The 16,573-nt window shown below is 34.4% G+C and overlaps 8 non-coding genes across 8 annotated transcripts; 6 read left to right on the forward strand and 2 right to left on the reverse strand.

Moving 5' to 3' along the window:
• The first annotated feature begins 1,093 nt into the window (after positions 1-1,093).
• On the forward strand, positions 1,094-1,165 carry TRNAQ-UUG (transfer RNA glutamine (anticodon UUG)). The gene has a single exon. It is a non-coding gene; the product is annotated as a tRNA-Gln (tRNA).
• Positions 1,166-1,991: 826 nt separating this feature from the next.
• TRNAQ-CUG (transfer RNA glutamine (anticodon CUG)) lies at positions 1,992-2,063 on the reverse strand. Its single transcript has one exon. It is a non-coding gene; the product is annotated as a tRNA-Gln (tRNA).
• Positions 2,064-3,613: 1,550 nt separating this feature from the next.
• TRNAQ-UUG (transfer RNA glutamine (anticodon UUG)) lies at positions 3,614-3,685 on the forward strand. Its single transcript has one exon. It is a non-coding gene; the product is annotated as a tRNA-Gln (tRNA).
• Positions 3,686-6,130: 2,445 nt separating this feature from the next.
• TRNAQ-UUG (transfer RNA glutamine (anticodon UUG)) lies at positions 6,131-6,202 on the forward strand. The gene has a single exon. It is a non-coding gene; the product is annotated as a tRNA-Gln (tRNA).
• An 826-nt stretch (positions 6,203-7,028) lies between these two features.
• Positions 7,029-7,100, reverse strand: TRNAQ-CUG (transfer RNA glutamine (anticodon CUG)). The gene has a single exon. It is a non-coding gene; the product is annotated as a tRNA-Gln (tRNA).
• A 1,550-nt stretch (positions 7,101-8,650) lies between these two features.
• TRNAQ-UUG (transfer RNA glutamine (anticodon UUG)) lies at positions 8,651-8,722 on the forward strand. The gene has a single exon. It is a non-coding gene; the product is annotated as a tRNA-Gln (tRNA).
• A 2,446-nt stretch (positions 8,723-11,168) lies between these two features.
• Positions 11,169-11,240, forward strand: TRNAQ-UUG (transfer RNA glutamine (anticodon UUG)). Its single transcript has one exon. It is a non-coding gene; the product is annotated as a tRNA-Gln (tRNA).
• A 2,446-nt stretch (positions 11,241-13,686) lies between these two features.
• Positions 13,687-13,758, forward strand: TRNAQ-UUG (transfer RNA glutamine (anticodon UUG)). Its single transcript has one exon. It is a non-coding gene; the product is annotated as a tRNA-Gln (tRNA).
• Positions 13,759-16,573: the final 2,815 nt, after the last annotated feature.

Raw genomic sequence — 16,573 nt, forward strand, 5'->3', positions numbered from 1 at the left:
GTCCATCAGCTTGAACAAGTTACAGAAATACAAACATTATAATACGTTTACATCACATTCCTACACAAAATAGTGTGACATTAAGAAATCCTATCCTGTTTTTCTGAAATGCATTTCAGAGGCCTGATTCCCAGCATCCCTTTTTGAAGCTTTCTGCGCTATTGATAAGGCGAATTTAGCACATTTTGAAAGAGAAGTGTTCTTAAATCAAACCTAGAGAACCACAATGACGGTATCATTCAGATAGTACAAATGTTTTTTGTATATTAGTATGGAAATTGTGAAATAAAACGTTTTTCATGCTGATTTTCAACAGTCGATCTGCAATCGTGAAACATAAGCTTTTGCTTGGAGGCCTCACAGGTACTGATCTAATTTTCTCTTTTAAGATTATTCACAAATCATATGATATGCTTTGTATAAATCAACTATATTGTTAGATCAAAATTGAGTAAAAAGTGACTATCTCAATTTCATGACATATAGAAGAGTAAGGAGAAGAAGCTCATGTTTCAAATGTGGAGAGGCAACAACTTTTCATTATTTTCACCTCTACTAATTATATGCATTTTTATAATGTATGTGTTTATGTTGTCCTATAAATATACAGAGACATATAGCAAGATATAGGGAGATACATACGTGTAAAGTGGATATGTACAAGTTTATAAGTAAATGAGATGTTTTTCCAATTAATAATTCTAAGAACTGAATGGAAAAGAAAATCGTAAAGTTTAGATAAGTCCCACTGTGATTTGTACTCAGATCCCGGTTTTCAGAGTCTAGAGTGCTAAGCATGATACCATCAAACCACCTGTACCAGGTTGAGCTTTTCATTTTGAGAGAAGAGATTGCATTCACGGGGGAATCTTATATTTTATTGCAAAATCGTATCTCACATAAAAAGTACTGTTCAACAGAGTGATAGCGTTACTTGAGTCCTCTGGGCAACATCCTTCCCTAACATAGTTCAATATGCAAAAGTTGAACAGAATAGAAAAGTAATAACATTCTGTTGGTCTTTGACTGTAGAACATTAAAAACTTTGAAATGTTCACATTGCTGCAGCAATTTGCTCCCTTGTCACATGGGAGGTTCCATGGTGTAATGGTTAGCACTTTGGACTTTGAATCCAAGGATCCGAGTTCAAATCTCGGTGGGACCACTTTCATGACTGTTGATCATATCTTTTTCTGTCAAGTGTATTCATAAATATCACAAATCTAACACGGGTAGAGTGAAACATTAATCTATTGATTGTATTCTGAAAGTCTATTCGATGTGAGCAAATGATAGAACTTTTAGAAAACATGGAAATTAAATGGCTCAAAATAATGAGACATTTTGCGAGCTGACTCTGTTTTCTCAAACTCATCACAGGGGGCTGATGCAAGATATTACTTTCTTAAATCTTACTGTTATTGATAAGGGGAAGATGGAACTTTTTAATTGGAAATCCTTCATTAAAACAAAACTTGAGGAATCAAATTGTGTATTATGGGGACAGAAGATATGACGTTTTGAATAACAATCATGAAATTCAGACACACATATATTTACACTCTGATTTTCTAAAGTAAATCCATAACCATAAAGTAAAATCTTTCGAAAGACGTGTCAAAGGTAATAATCTGAATTTCTCTTTCAAAGAAATTCACAATTAAATGCACTGTGTAAGTCAAGCATGTTGTCATATAAGAAATCAGCAAAAATTAACTATCTCATTACTGGTCATATAGATGAGAGAGGAAATGAACCTAACGTTTAAATTGTGGATGGGAAACAACAGTTTTTAGTTTTCAGCTTCAATACATATGTTTATGAATAATTGATTCCTTTATATAGTCTTATCGCTATCTAGACGGATATAGCTATGTATACATAGATGCATACTTATACGTTGATAAGTATCAGTATAAAACATTGACGTTATGTTTTTCCGAGACCAAATTCTAAGAAATGGGTGAAATAGTAAATCTCATAATTCAAGCAGGTCCCACCGAGATTTGAACTTGGATCGCTGGATTCAGAGTCCAGAGTGCTAACCATTACACCATGGAACCCTCCCATACATTAGTCATTTTTCCATTGAGACAAAAGAGAGCGCATTAGTGCGGGGGCATTTCTTACATTGATGAAACGATATCTCTGTTGAATGCTCATAGTGTAAAGAGCTATAATGTGATTTGATTCTGTTCAGATACATTCTCCTTAACAGTGTCAAATATGCAAACGTTTATCAGGATAGGCAAGTTATATCATAATGATCATCTTTGACTGTAACATATTAAAACATTTTACATTTGCAAACTAATACACCCATTTCTTTGTCTCTCACATGGGCTGCGCCAAAGAGCAATGATTGGCACGTTGGACTATGCATGCAAAGGTACCAGTCCAAATCTTGGGGGTACTATTTTATTACTCTTGACCTTTTCTATTTCTGTCACCTTTGTTTATTCATAGCTCAAATCCAACACCAGTAGGTTGAAAGAGACAATTATTGATTCCTTTCAAAACGTCCATCAGCTTGAACAAGTTACAGAAATACAAACATTATAATACGTTTACATCACATTCCTACACAAAATAGTGTGACATTAAGAAATCCTATCCTGTTTTTCTGAAATGCATTTCAGAGGCCTGATTCCCAGCATCCCTTTTTGAAGCTTTCTGCGCTATTGATAAGGCGAATTTAGCACATTTTGAAAGAGAAGTGTTCTTAAATCAAACCTAGAGAACCACAATGACGGTATCATTCAGATAGTACAAATGTTTTTTGTATATTAGTATGGAAATTGTGAAATAAAACGTTTTTCATGCTGATTTTCAACAGTCGATCTGCAATCGTGAAACATAAGCTTTTGCTTGGAGGCCTCACAGGTACTGATCTAATTTTCTCTTTTAAGATTATTCACAAATCATATGATATGCTTTGTATAAATCAACTATATTGTTAGATCAAAATTGAGTAAAAAGTGACTATCTCAATTTCATGACATATAGAAGAGTAAGGAGAAGAAGCTCATGTTTCAAATGTGGAGAGGCAACAACTTTTCATTATTTTCACCTCTACTAATTATATGCATTTTTATAATGTATGTGTTTATGTTGTCCTATAAATATACAGAGACATATAGCAAGATATAGGGAGATACATACGTGTAAAGTGGATATGTACAAGTTTATAAGTAAATGAGATGTTTTTCCAATTAATAATTCTAAGAACTGAATGGAAAAGAAAATCGTAAAGTTTAGATAAGTCCCACTGTGATTTGTACTCAGATCCCGGTTTTCAGAGTCTAGAGTGCTAAGCATGATACCATCAAACCACCTGTACCAGGTTGAGCTTTTCATTTTGAGAGAAGAGATTGCATTCACGGGGGAATCTTATATTTTATTGCAAAATCGTATCTCACATAAAAAGTACTGTTCAACAGAGTGATAGCGTTACTTGAGTCCTCTGGGCAACATCCTTCCCTAACATAGTTCAATATGCAAAAGTTGAACAGAATAGAAAAGTAATAACATTCTGTTGGTCTTTGACTGTAGAACATTAAAAACTTTGAAATGTTCACATTGCTGCAGCAATTTGCTCCCTTGTCACATGGGAGGTTCCATGGTGTAATGGTTAGCACTTTGGACTTTGAATCCAAGGATCCGAGTTCAAATCTCGGTGGGACCACTTTCATGACTGTTGATCATATCTTTTTCTGTCAAGTGTATTCATAAATATCACAAATCTAACACGGGTAGAGTGAAACATTAATCTATTGATTGTATTCTGAAAGTCTATTCGATGTGAGCAAATGATAGAACTTTTAGAAAACATGGAAATTAAATGGCTCAAAATAATGAGACATTTTGCGAGCTGACTCTGTTTTCTCAAACTCATCACAGGGGGCTGATGCAAGATATTACTTTCTTAAATCTTACTGTTATTGATAAGGGGAAGATGGAACTTTTTAATTGGAAATCCTTCATTAAAACAAAACTTGAGGAATCAAATTGTGTATTATGGGGACAGAAGATATGACGTTTTGAATAACAATCATGAAATTCAGACACACATATATTTACACTCTGATTTTCTAAAGTAAATCCATAACCATAAAGTAAAATCTTTCGAAAGACGTGTCAAAGGTAATAATCTGAATTTCTCTTTCAAAGAAATTCACAATTAAATGCACTGTGTAAGTCAAGCATGTTGTCATATAAGAAATCAGCAAAAATTAACTATCTCATTACTGGTCATATAGATGAGAGAGGAAATGAACCTAACGTTTAAATTGTGGATGGGAAACAACAGTTTTTAGTTTTCAGCTTCAATACATATGTTTATGAATAATTGATTTCTTTATATAGTCTTATCGCTATCTAGACGGATATAGCTATGTATACATAGATGCATACTTATACGTTGATAAGTATCAGTATAAAACATTGACGTTATGTTTTTCCAAGACCAAATTCTAAGAAATGGGTGAAATAGTAAATCTCATAATTCAAGCTGGTCCCACCGAGCTTGGACTTGGATCGCTGGATTCAGAGTCCAGAGTGCTAACCATTACACCATGGAACCCTCCCATACATGAGTCATTTTTCCATTGAGACAAAAGAGAGCGCATTAGTGCGGGGCATTTCTTACATTGATGAAACGATATCTCTGTTGAATGCTCATAGTGTAAAGAGCTATAATGTGATTTGATTCTGTTCAGATACATTCTCCTTAACAGTGTTAAATATGCAAACGTTTATCAGGATAGGCAAGTTATATCATAATGATCATCTTTGACTGTAACATATTAAAACATTTTACATTTGCAAACTAATACACCCATTTCTTTGTCTCTCACATGGGCTGCGCCAAAGAGCAATGATTGGCACGTTGGACTATGCATGCAAAGGTACCAGTCCAAATCTTGGGGGTACTATTTTATTACACTTGACCTTTTCTATTTCTGTCACCTTTGTTTATTGATAGCTCAAATCCAACACCAGTAGGTTGAAAGAGACAATTATTGATTCCTTTCAAAACGTCCATCAGCTTGAACAAGTTACAGAAATACAAACATTATAATACGTTTACATCACATTCCTACACAAAATAGTGTGACATTAAGAAATCCTATCCTGTTTTTCTGAAATGCATTTCAGAGGCCTGATTCCCAGCATCCCTTTTTGAAGCTTTCTGCGCTATTGATAAGGCGAATTTAGCACATTTTGAAAGAGAAGTGTTCTTAAATCAAACCTAGAGAACCACAATGACGGTATCATTCAGATAGTACAAATGTTTTTGTATATTAGTATGGAAATTGTGAAATAAAACGTTTTTCATGCTGATTTTCAACAGTCGATCTGAAATCGTGAAACATAAGCTTTTGCTTGGAGGCCTCACAGGTACTGATCTAATTTTCTCTTTTAAGATTATTCACAAATCATATGATATGCTTTGTATAAATCAACTATATTGTTAGATCAAAATTGAGTAAAAAGTGACTATCTCAATTTCATGACATATAGAAGAGTAAGGAGAAGAAGCTCATGTTTCAAATGTGGAGAGGCAACAACTTTTCATTATTTTCACCTCTACTAATTATATGCATTTTTGTAATGTATGTGTTTATGTTGTCCTATAAATATACAGAGACATATAGCAAGATATAGGGAGATACATACGTGTAAAGTGGATATGTACAAGTTTATAAGTAAATGAGATGTTTTTCCAATTAATAATTCTAAGAACTGAATGGAAAAGAAAATCGTAAAGTTTAGATAAGTCCCACTGTGATTTGTACTCAGATCCCGGTTTTCAGAGTCTAGAGTGCTAAGCATGATACCATCAAACCACCTGTACCAGGTTGAGCTTTTCATTTTGAGAGAAGAGATTGCATTCACGGGGGAATCTTATATTTTATTGCAAAATCGTATCTCACATAAAAAGTACTGTTCAACAGAGTGATAGCGTTACTTGAGTCCTCTGGGCAACATCCTTCCCTAACATAGTTCAATATGCAAAAGTTGAACAGAATAGAAAAGTAATAACATTCTGTTGGTCTTTGACTGTAGAACATTAAAAACTTTGAAATGTTCACATTGCTGCAGCAATTTGCTCCCTTGTCACATGGGAGGTTCCATGGTGTAATGGTTAGCACTTTGGACTTTGAATCCAAGGATCCGAGTTCAAATCTCGGTGGGACCACTTTCATGACTGTTGATCAAATCTTTTTCTGTCAAGTGTATTCATAAATATCACAAATCTAACACGTGTAGAGTGAAACATTAATTTATTGATTGTATTCTGAAAGTCTATTCGATGTGAGCAAATGATAGAACTTTTAGAAAACATGGAAATTAAATGGCTCAAAATAATGAGACATTTTGCGAGCTGACTCTGTTTTCTCAAACTCATCACAGGGGGCTGATGCAAGATATTACTTTCTTAAATCTTACTGTTATTGATAAGGGGAAGATGGAACTTTTTAATTGGAAATCCTTCATTAAAACAAAACTTGAGGAATCAAATTGTGTATTATGGGGACAGAAGATATGACGTTTTGAATAACAATCGTGAAATTCAGACACACATATATTTACACTCTGATTTTCTAAAGTAAATCCATAACCATAAAGTAATATCTTTCGAAAGACGTGTCAAAGGTAATAATCTGAATTTCTCTTTCAAAGAAATTCACAATTAAATGCACTGTGTAAGTCAAGCATGTTGTCATATAAGAAATCAGCAAAAATTAACTATCTCATTACTGGTCATATAGATGAGAGAGGAAATGAACCTAACGTTTAAATTGTGGATGGGAAACAACAGTTTTTAGTTTTCAGCTTCAATACATATGTTTATGAATAATTGATTTCTTTATATAGTCTTATCGCTATCTAGACGGATATAGCTATGTATACATAGATGCATACTTATACGTTGATAAGTATCAGTATAAAACATTGACGTTATGTTTTTCCAAGACCAAATTCTAAGAAATGGGTGAAATAGTAAATCTCATAATTCAAGCAGGTCCCACCGAGATTTGAACTCGGATCGCTGGATTCAGAGTCCAGAGTGCTAACCATTACACCATGGAACCCTCCCATACATTAGTCATTTTTCCATTGAGACAAAAGAGAGCGCATTAGTGCGGGGGCATTTCTTACATTGATGAAACGATATCTCTGTTGAATGCTCATAGTGTAAAGAGCTATAATGTGATTTGATTCTGTTCAGATACATTCTCCTTAACAGTGTTAAATATGCAAACGTTTATCAGGATAGGCAAGTTATATCATAATGATCATCTTTGACTGTAACATATTAAAACATTTTACATTTGCAAACTAATACACCCATTTCTTTGTCTCTCACATGGGCTGCGCCAAAGAGCAATGATTGGCACGTTGGACTATGCATGCAAAGGTACCAGTCCAAATCTTGGGGGTACTATTTTATTACTCTTGACCTTTTCTATTTCTGTCACCTTTGTTTATTCATAGCTCAAATCCAACACCAGTAGGTTGAAAGAGACAATTATTGATTCCTTTCAAAACGTCCATCAGCTTGAACAAGTTACAGAAATACAAACATTATAATACGTTTACATCACATTCCTACACAAAATAGTGTGACATTAAGAAATCCTATCCTGTTTTTCTGAAATGCATTTCAGAGGCCTGATTCCCAGCATCCCTTTTTGAAGCTTTCTGCGCTATTGATAAGGCGAATTTAGCACATTTTGAAAGAGAAGTGTTCTTAAATCAAACCTAGAGAACCACAATGACGGTATCATTCAGATAGTACAAATGTTTTTTGTATATTAGTATGGAAATTGTGAAATAAAACGTTTTTCATGCTGATTTTCAACAGTCGATCTGCAATCGTGAAACATAAGCTTTTGCTTGGAGGCCTCACAGGTACTGATCTAATTTTCTCTTTTAAGATTATTCACAAATCATATGATATGCTTTGTATAAATCAACTATATTGTTAGATCAAAATTGAGTAAAAAGTGACTATCTCAATTTCATGACATATAGAAGAGTAAGGAGAAGAAGCTCATGTTTCAAATGTGGAGAGGCAACAACTTTTCATTATTTTCACCTCTACTAATTATATGCATTTTTATAATGTATGTGTTTATGTTGTCCTATAAATATACAGAGACATATAGCAAGATATAGGGAGATACATACGTGTAAAGTGGATATGTACAAGTTTATAAGTAAATGAGATGTTTTTCCAATTAATAATTCTAAGAACTGAATGGAAAAGAAAATCGTAAAGTTTAGATAAGTCCCACTGTGATTTGTACTCAGATCCCGGTTTTCAGAGTCTAGAGTGCTAAGCATGATACCATCAAACCACCTGTACCAGGTTGAGCTTTTCATTTTGAGAGAAGAGATTGCATTCACGGGGGAATCTTATATTTTATTGCAAAATCGTATCTCACATAAAAAGTACTGTTCAACAGAGTGATAGCGTTACTTGAGTCCTCTGGGCAACATCCTTCCCTAACATAGTTCAATATGCAAAAGTTGAACAGAATAGAAAAGTAATAACATTCTGTTGGTCTTTGACTGTAGAACATTAAAAACTTTGAAATGTTCACATTGCTGCAGCAATTTGCTCCCTTGTCACATGGGAGGTTCCATGGTGTAATGGTTAGCACTTTGGACTTTGAATCCAAGGATCCGAGTTCAAATCTCGGTGGGACCACTTTCATGACTGTTGATCAAATCTTTTTCTGTCAAGTGTATTCATAAATATCACAAATCTAACACGGGTAGAGTGAAACATTAATTTATTGATTGTATTCTGAAAGTCTATTCGATGTGAGCAAATGATAGAACTTTTAGAAAACATGGAAATTAAATGGCTCAAAATAATGAGACATTTTGCGAGCTGACTCTGTTTTCACAAACTCATCACAGGGGGCTGATGCAAGATATTACTTTCTTAAATCTTACTGTTATTGATAAGGGGAAGATGGAACTTTTTAATTGGAAATCCTTCATTAAAACAAAACTTGAGGAATCAAATTGTGTATTATGGGGACAGAAGATATGACGTTTTGAATAACAATCGTGAAATTCAGACACACATATATTTACACTCTGATTTTCTAAAGTAAATCCATAACCATAAAGTAAAATCTTTCGAAAGACGTGTCAAAGGTAATAATCTGAATTTCTCTTTCAAAGAAATTCAGAATTAAATGCACTGTGTAAGTCAAGCATGTTGTCATATAAGAAATCAGCAAAAATTAACTATCTCATTACTGGTCATATAGATGAGAGAGGAAATGAACCTAACGTTTAAATTGTGGATGGGAAACAACAGTTTTTAGTTTTCAGCTTCAATACATATGTTTATGAATAATTGATTTCTTTATATAGTCTTATCGCTATCTAGACGGATATAGCTATGTATACATAGATGCATACTTATACGTTGATAAGTATCAGTATAAAACATTGACGTTATGTTTTTCCAAGACCAAATTCTAAGAAATGGGTGAAATAGTAAATCTCATAATTCATACAGGTCCCACCGAGCTTGGACTTGGATCGCTGGATTCAGAGTCCAGAGTGCTAACCATTACACCATGGAACCCTCCCATACATGAGTCATTTTTCCATTGAGACAAAAGAGAGCGCATTAGTGCGGGGCATTTCTTACATTGATGAAACGATATCTCTGTTGAATGCTCATAGTGTAAAGAGCTATAATGTGATTTGATTCTGTTCAGATACATTCTCCTTAACAGTGTTAAATATGCAAACGTTTATCAGGATAGGCAAGTTATATCATAATGATCATCTTTGACTGTAACATATTAAAACATTTTACATTTCCAAACTAATACACCCATTTCTTTGTCTCTCAAATGGGCTGCGCCAAAGAGCAATGATTGGCACGTTGGACTTTGCATGCAAAGGTACCAGTCCAAATCTTGGGGGTACTATTTTATTACTCTTGACCTTTTCTATTTCTGTCACCTTTGTTTATTGATAGCTCAAATCCAACACCAGTAGGTTGAAAGAGACAATTATTGATTCCTTTCAAAACGTCCATCAGCTTGAACAAGTTACAGAAATACAAACATTATAATACGTTTACATCACATTCCTACACAAAATAGTGTGACATTAAGAAATCCTATCCTGTTTTTCTGAAATGCATTTCAGAGGCCTGATTCCCAGCATCCCTTTTTGAAGCTTTCTGCGCTATTGATAAGGCAAATTTAGCACATTTTGAAAGAGAAGTGTTCTTAAATCAAACCTAGAGAACCACAATGACGGTATCATTCAGATAGTACAAATGTTTTTTGTATATTAGTATGGAAATTGTGAAATAAAACGTTTTTCATGCTGATTTTCAACAGTCGATCTGCAATCGTGAAACATAAGCTTTTGCTTGGAGGCCTCACAGGTACTGATCTAATTTTCTCTTTTAAGATTATTCACAAATCATATGATATGCTTTGTATAAATCAACTATATTGTTAGATCAAAATTGAGTAAAAAGTGACTATCTCAATTTCATGACATATAGAAGAGTAAGGAGAAGAAGCTCATGTTTCAAATGTGGAGAGGCAACAACTTTTCATTATTTTCACCTCTACTAATTATATGCATTTTTATAATGTATGTGTTTATGTTGTCCTATAAATATACAGAGACATATAGCAAGATATAGGGAGATACATACGTGTAAAGTGGATATGTACAAGTTTATAAGTAAATGAGATGTTTTTCCAATTAATAATTCTAAGAACTGAATGGAAAAGAAAATCGTAAAGTTTAGATAAGTCCCACTGTGATTTGTACTCAGATCCCGGTTTTCAGAGTCTAGAGTGCTAAGCATGATACCATCAAACCACCTGTACCAGGTTGAGCTTTTCATTTTGAGAGAAGAGATTGCATTCACGGGGGAATCTTATATTTTATTGCAAAATCGTATCTCACATAAAAAGTACTGTTCAACAGAGTGATAGCGTTACTTGAGTCCTCTGGGCAACATCCTTCCCTAACATAGTTCAATATGCAAAAGTTGAACAGAATAGAAAAGTAATAACATTCTGTTGGTCTTTGACTGTAGAACATTAAAAACTTTGAAATGTTCACATTGCTGCAGCAATTTGCTCCCTTGTCACATGGGAGGTTCCATGGTGTAATGGTTAGCACTTTGGACTTTGAATCCAAGGATCCGAGTTCAAATCTCGGTGGGACCACTTTCATGACTGTTGATCAAATCTTTTTCTGTCAAGTGTATTCATAAATATCACAAATCTAACACGGGTAGAGTGAAACATTAATTTATTGATTGTAATCTGAAAGTCTATTCGATGTGAGCAAATGATAGAACTTTTAGAAAACATGGAAATTAAATGGCTCAAAATAATGAGACATTTTGCGAGCTGACTCTGTTTTCACAAACTCATCACAGGGGGCTGATGCAAGATATTACTTTCTTAAATCTTACTGTTATTGATAAGGGGAAGATGGAACTTTTTAATTGGAAATCCTTCATTAAAACAAAACTTGAGGAATCAAATTGTGTATTATGGGGACAGAAGATATGACGTTTTGAATAACAATCGTGAAATTCAGACACACATATATTTACACTCTGATTTTCTAAAGTAAATCCATAACCATAAAGTAAAATCTTTCGAAAGACGTGTCAAAGGTAATAATCTGAATTTCTCTTTCAAAGAAATTCAGAATTAAATGCACTGTGTAAGTCAAGCATGTTGTCATATAAGAAATCAGCAAAAATTAACTATCTCATTACTGGTCATATAGATGAGAGAGGAAATGAACCTAACGTTTAAATTGTGGATGGGAAACAACAGTTTTTAGTTTTCAGCTTCAATACATATGTTTATGAATAATTGATTTCTTTATATAGTCTTATCGCTATCTAGACGGATATAGCTATGTATACATAGATGCATACTTATACGTTGATAAGTATCAGTATAAAACATTGACGTTATGTTTTTCCAAGACCAAATTCTAAGAAATGGGTGAAATAGTAAATCTCATAATTCATACAGGTCCCACCGAGCTTGGACTTGGATCGCTGGATTCAGAGTCCAGAGTGCTAACCATTACACCATGGAACCCTCCCATACATGAGTCATTTTTCCATTGAGACAAAAGAGAGCGCATTAGTGCGGGGCATTTCTTACATTGATGAAACGATATCTCTGTTGAATGCTCATAGTGTAAAGAGCTATAATGTGATTTGATTCTGTTCAGATACATTCTCCTTAACAGTGTTAAATATGCAAACGTTTATCAGGATAGGCAAGTTATATCATAATGATCATCTTTGACTGTAACATATTAAAACATTTTACATTTCCAAACTAATACACCCATTTCTTTGTCTCTCAAATGGGCTGCGCCAAAGAGCAATGATTGGCACGTTGGACTTTGCATGCAAAGGTACCAGTCCAAATCTTGGGGGTACTATTTTATTACTCTTGACCTTTTCTATTTCTGTCACCTTTGTTTATTGATAGCTCAAATCCAACACCAGTAGGTTGAAAGAGACAATTATTGATTCCTTTCAAAACGTCCATCAGCTTGAACAAGTTACAGAAATACAAACATTATAATACGTTTACATCACATTCCTACACAAAATAGTGTGACATTAAGAAATCCTATCCTGTTTTTCTGAAATGCATTTCAGAGGCCTGATTCCCAGCATCCCTTTTTGAAGCTTTCTGCGCTATTGATAAGGCAAATTTAGCACATTTTGAAAGAGAAGTGTTCTTAAATCAAACCTAGAGAACCACAATGACGGTATCATTCAGATAGTACAAATGTTTTTTGTATATTAGTATGGAAATTGTGAAATAAAACGTTTTTCATGCTGATTTTCAACAGTCGATCTGCAATCGTGAAACATAAGCTTTTGCTTGGAGGCCTCACAGGTACTGATCTAATTTTCTCTTTTAAGATTATTCACAAATCATATGATATGCTTTGTATAAATCAACTATATTGTTAGATCAAAATTGAGTAAAAAGTGACTATCTCAATTTCATGACATATAGAAGAGTAAGGAGAAGAAGCTCATGTTTCAAATGTGGAGAGGCAACAACTTTTCATTATTTTCACCTCTACTAATTATATGCATTTTTATAATGTATGTGTTTATGTTGTCCTATAAATATACAGAGACATATAGCAAGATATAGGGAGATACATACGTGTAAAGTGGATATGTACAAGTTTATAAGTAAATGAGATGTTTTTCCAATTAATAATTCTAAGAACTGAATGGAAAAGAAAATCGTAAAGTTTAGATAAGTCCCACTGTGATTTGTACTCAGATCCCGGTTTTCAGAGTCTAGAGTGCTAAGCATGATACCATCAAACCACCTGTACCAGGTTGAGCTTTTCATTTTGAGAGAAGAGATTGCATTCACGGGGGAATCTTATATTTTATTGCAAAATCGTATCTCACATAAAAAGTACTGTTCAACAGAGTGATAGCGTTACTTGAGTCCTCTGGGCAACATCCTTCCCTAACATAGTTCAATATGCAAAAGTTGAACAGAATAGAAAAGTAATAACATTCTGTTGGTCTTTGACTGTAGAACATTAAAAACTTTGAAATGTTCACATTGCTGCAGCAATTTGCTCCCTTGTCACATGGGAGGTTCCATGGTGTAATGGTTAGCACTTTGGACTTTGAATCCAAGGATCCGAGTTCAAATCTCGGTGGGACCACTTTCATGACTGTTGATCAAATCTTTTTCTGTCAAGTGTATTCATAAATATCACAAATCTAACACGGGTAGAGTGAAACATTAATTTATTGATTGTATTCTGAAAGTCTATTCGATGTGAGCAAATGATAGAACTTTTAGAAAACATGGAAATTAAATGGCTCAAAATAATGAGACATTTTGCGAGCTGACTCTGTTTTCACAAACTCATCACAGGGGGCTGATGCAAGATATTACTTTCTTAAATCTTACTGTTATTGATAAGGGGAAGATGGAACTTTTTAATTGGAAATCCTTCATTAAAACAAAACTTGAGGAATCAAATTGTGTATTATGGGGACAGAAGATATGACGTTTTGAATAACAATCGTGAAATTCAGACACACATATATTTACACTCTGATTTTCTAAAGTAAATCCATAACCATAAAGTAAAATCTTTCGAAAGACGTGTCAAAGGTAATAATCTGAATTTCTCTTTCAAAGAAATTCAGAATTAAATGCACTGTGTAAGTCAAGCATGTTGTCATATAAGAAATCAGCAAAAATTAACTATCTCATTACTGGTCATATAGATGAGAGAGGAAATGAACCTAACGTTTAAATTGTGGATGGGAAACAACAGTTTTTAGTTTTCAGCTTCAATACATATGTTTATGAATAATTGATTTCTTTATATAGTCTTATCGCTATCTAGACGGATATAGCTATGTATACATAGATGCATACTTATACGTTGATAAGTATCAGTATAAAACATTGACGTTATGTTTTTCCAAGACCAAATTCTAAGAAATGGGTGAAATAGTAAATCTCATAATTCATACAGGTCCCACCGAGCTTGGACTTGGATCGCTGGATTCAGAGTCCAGAGTGCTAACCATTACACCATGGAACCCTCCCATACATGAGTCATTTTTCCATTGAGACAAAAGAGAGCGCATTAGTGCGGGGCATTTCTTACATTGATGAAACGATATCTCTGTTGAATGCTCATAGTGTAAAGAGCTATAATGTGATTTGATTCTGTTCAGATACATTCTCCTTAACAGTGTTAAATATGCAAACGTTTATCAGGATAGGCAAGTTATATCATAATGATCATCTTTGACTGTAACATATTAAAACATTTTACATTTCCAAACTAATACACCCATTTCTTTGTCTCTCAAATGGGCTGCGCCAAAGAGCAATGATTGGCACGTTGGACTTTGCATGCAAAGGTACCAGTCCAAATCTTGGGGGTACTATTTTATTACTCTTGACCTTTTCTATTTCTGTCACCTTTGTTTATTGATAGCTCAAATCCAACACCAGTAGGTTGAAAGAGACAATTATTGATTCCTTTCAAAACGTCCATCAGCTTGAACAAGTTACAGAAATACAAACATTATAATACGTTTACATCACATTCCTACACAAAATAGTGTGACATTAAGAAATCCTATCCTGTTTTTCTGAAATGCATTTCAGAGGCCTGATTCCCAGCATCCCTTTTTGAAGCTTTCTGCGCTATTGATAAGGCAAATTTAGCACATTTTGAAAGAGAAGTGTTCTTAAATCAAACCTAGAGAACCACAATGACGGTATCATTCAGATAGTACAAATGTTTTTTGTATATTAGTATGGAAATTGTGAAATAAAACGTTTTTCATGCTGATTTTCAACAGTCGATCTGCAATCGTGAAACATAAGCTTTTGCTTGGAGGCCTCACAGGTACTGATCTAATTTTCTCTTTTAAGATTATTCACAAATCATATGATATGCTTTGTATAAATCAACTATATTATCTGGCAGACAAAAACTTGAGATTCACGCACAATTTTTCCTCGAGTAAAGTGGAATTTTTGGATATATGGATACGACACACTGAAGGAGAACTGACAGTCGACCTATATCGCAAACCCACAGCCAAAAACACCATACTGGCACATGGCAGTTACCACCCAAACTGCCAAAAAGATTCAATCCCATTCGGGGAATTTTTGAGAATAAAAAGAAACTGCACAACAATGAAAGATTTTATGACACATGCCAATCAACTAACAGAACGCCTACTGGCTAGAGGATACTCTAGACGTCTCATTCGCAACTCTATGAAGAGAGCGAAATATTATGACAGAAACGCACTGCTAAATCCAACACCAAAACCTCAGGAACAGAAACTAGTATGTGTCCTTAACCATTCCACCGTCAACAATAAGATCAGAAAAGTGATCTATAACAACTGGAAGATCCTAAACACCAATGACCACGAAGGCAAACTAGACAAACCAATTCTAGCGTTCAGAAGGAACCAAAATCTCCGTGATAAGCTGGTGCACAGCAGGTGGAACACAAAAGAAAAGAACATACAGAAAACCATTGATGGTAAGCCTTTACCAAAAGGCAACCACAAATGTGGTAGCTGCCATGCATGCGACCAGGTTATTGGTGGTGACAAATGGACCTATGGTCAAAAACAAGGACATCTAAAAGAAATGACCAATTGCAGAACGACGAATGTCATTTACCTCATCAAGTGTCCGTGTGATATTGGATATGTGGGAGAAACATCCAGAGAAGTCCGCACTAGACTCTCAGAGCACAAGTCGGCCATTAGAACACAAAAAACAAATGCCCCTATGGTATCCCATTTTGTTCAATATGGCCACAATGAAAAAGACCTACGTTGGCAGATCCTGGAGCATGTGCACACACCGCCGGGAAAGGATCCAACTTTTTTCCGCAAAAAGCGTGAAACCTTTTGGATTCACCTTTTGGAGACAGTTCGATTTGGCCACAATGAAGAAATTTCCTGGATAGTCACACTATG

Source organism: Lissotriton helveticus, chromosome 4_1 (genome assembly GCF_964261635.1).
Source record: "Lissotriton helveticus chromosome 4_1, aLisHel1.1, whole genome shotgun sequence".
Classification (NCBI taxonomy): domain Eukaryota; kingdom Metazoa; phylum Chordata; class Amphibia; order Caudata; family Salamandridae; genus Lissotriton; species Lissotriton helveticus.